Raw genomic sequence first — 2,297 nt, 5'->3', positions numbered from 1 at the left:
TCTTAGTGTCATCAGCAAATTTGAACAGGGTGCTTTTTACCCCCTCGTCCAAGTCACTGATGAAGATGTTGAATGGTGCGGGCCTGAGGACCGAGCCCTGCGGAACCCCACTGCCCACATCCCTCCAGGTTGAAAATGACCCATCCACTACCACTCTCTGGGTGCGGCCCTCCAGCCAGTTGGTGACCAATTTGATAAGTCACTGAAAAACCATTAATATATCTACTTGTGTAGTGCACCAGCTGAGGCACAAAAAAGCAGTGAGAAAAAGAAGGATCCAGCCACCTTTTATAGAACCATTTTTCAGGGATCTGAGCAGGGTGGAATAGAATAGTGCTGAGACACTGGAATACAAACTGGTCCTAAATCTCTAGGTGCAATCCTATCCCATCCTGCTCAAGTCCTGGAAAAATGTTAACATATCCATTTTTGTAATGCACCTTCATCTCAACCTTAAACATCAAGGTCAGAAAAACCAAGATGGTAGACCCACTCCTTTTTTGTCCCAAAGCCTTGTGGCTATGGCACTTGCAAAAGCAGTGTGAGACTCATATATGATGCATGGAGGAGGAAAATGGGGGGGCACGTCCCCCTCCCAACAGGGCCACCACTGGCGGCACCTGTGGGAGCTCACCAGCCTCGGCCCCACCACTATTGCTGACACCAGTGCCTGTGGGAGCTCACTAACTCTGGCCCCACTACTGATGCCACCGCCAGCACCTGCAGGTGCCCCCTCAGACTTGGGGGGCACCAGTTGCCTATGGTGAGACCTGTGTTCCAGGCCTTTGTAGGTCAGAGGAAGTTTAAATCTGCAACTCATATTTTTTAGGAAAGTACCTGTAGTATCTGCAGGCTTGTGATGTGGAAATAACATTTTATTAATTACAAAAATTTACATACAACCATTTACAGTGCAGAGGTAACAGTTTTGCTATTGCTTTTGCAAAGAATTTGTAGCTGGCCTGCTCCTGTTCTCGAGCCCAGAAGTGCCTACTGGCCTCACCCACGCTGTATCATGTTATACCACACATCCTCTACACTCTGTGGGTATCTTTACACATCCTCTGGGGCGGTGGGGGGCTTTAATTAGAGTGACTCTTGGGAGATGGTGGTGTTGTCATGAAGGCTTTGGCTTCTTTGACAATGGGTGGATGTTCTTGGGAGGAGGACTTCTATCAAGAGATGGGATACATCAAATGAGAACGGGAAAGAGAATCTTTAGGCATTGTCTGGCCAACCGTGTAACGAGGGCTTTAAACTAGGTTCCACAGGGGACGGTGATCAAAACCCATGAGCAGCAGAGCACAGTTCAGAAGGGAAAGGACTCAAAGAAATAGCTTAACTCTGGGAAAGGGCCAAAGAGCTACAGGACTGCAACAAATGGTGCAAAAGCAAAGTGAGTAGGTCAAACTGCTAACTACATCTGATGCATATATACAAGTATGAGAAGTATGGAGAATCAAAAAGATAAGCTGGAAACTGCAGCCTGTGAAAAGACCTTTGATCTGATTGACATCATAGAAACCTGGTGGGACAGCTTTCATAACTAGAATATCAGCACAGAGAGTGTAACAGAAAGCCTTGGGGTCTCTGTTTCTTTAAAGGAGAAAGAGCCCAGGGAGAACTCCAGGCGGGGGAAGACTTCAAGGGAGAGGCTGCAGGAGAGCTGAACCAGGGAAGTAAGGACTATGAGTCCTTATGCAGAGCTAGTTGTTCTGCAGTAGCACAATAGGACAATGCCCACATGAGCACTGGGAAGTCTACTGCAGTGCTGGTTGCTCTGCAGTAGGACTGCAGGCTGGAGCCCTGTAGGGGAGACAATGCACTGCTACAGGTAGGCTGCCATGGAGACCAGTTAGTGAGTCTAGAGGGCACCTGTGGCCAACCCTGAGGAGTCATCTGACCAAAAAGGGGCAAGGCCTAAGAGAGAAATAAATCAGGGCCAGAACCAGGGCAGCTAGTCTAATCCCAGAAGCCAAAGGGGAAAGAGCTGTGTGGTGAGATGCCTGTTGCTGAGAGGCAGACTATGACCATGCTATGCCTGGAGACAGCAAGTGAAGGGCTGAGGGCTAGCAGCAGGCTAAAGCCCATGGCTGGGTAGGAGTTTTGGTATATAGCCAGGAAGCTAGAGATTTATTATAGCCAGATGGCTTATGTAAACTGATTACAGTTTACAACCAGTGGTTTGGAGGTCCCATTAGTGCCCAGGAGGCACATGGCCACTTTAAGCCTTGCCAGAGATTAAACTCAAGGTGCAGATTGGGGCCAGAGGGCCCAGTGCCCAGATCAGGACCAAG

The sequence above is a fragment of the Gavialis gangeticus genome, unplaced genomic scaffold, assembly GCF_001723915.1.
Source record: "Gavialis gangeticus isolate Ggan-Ray unplaced genomic scaffold, GavGan_comp1, whole genome shotgun sequence".
In the NCBI taxonomy this organism is placed as follows: Eukaryota; Metazoa; Chordata; order Crocodylia; family Gavialidae; genus Gavialis; species Gavialis gangeticus.
The sequence above is the reverse complement of the archived record's forward strand: the minus strand, read 5'-3'. Positions refer to the sequence as shown.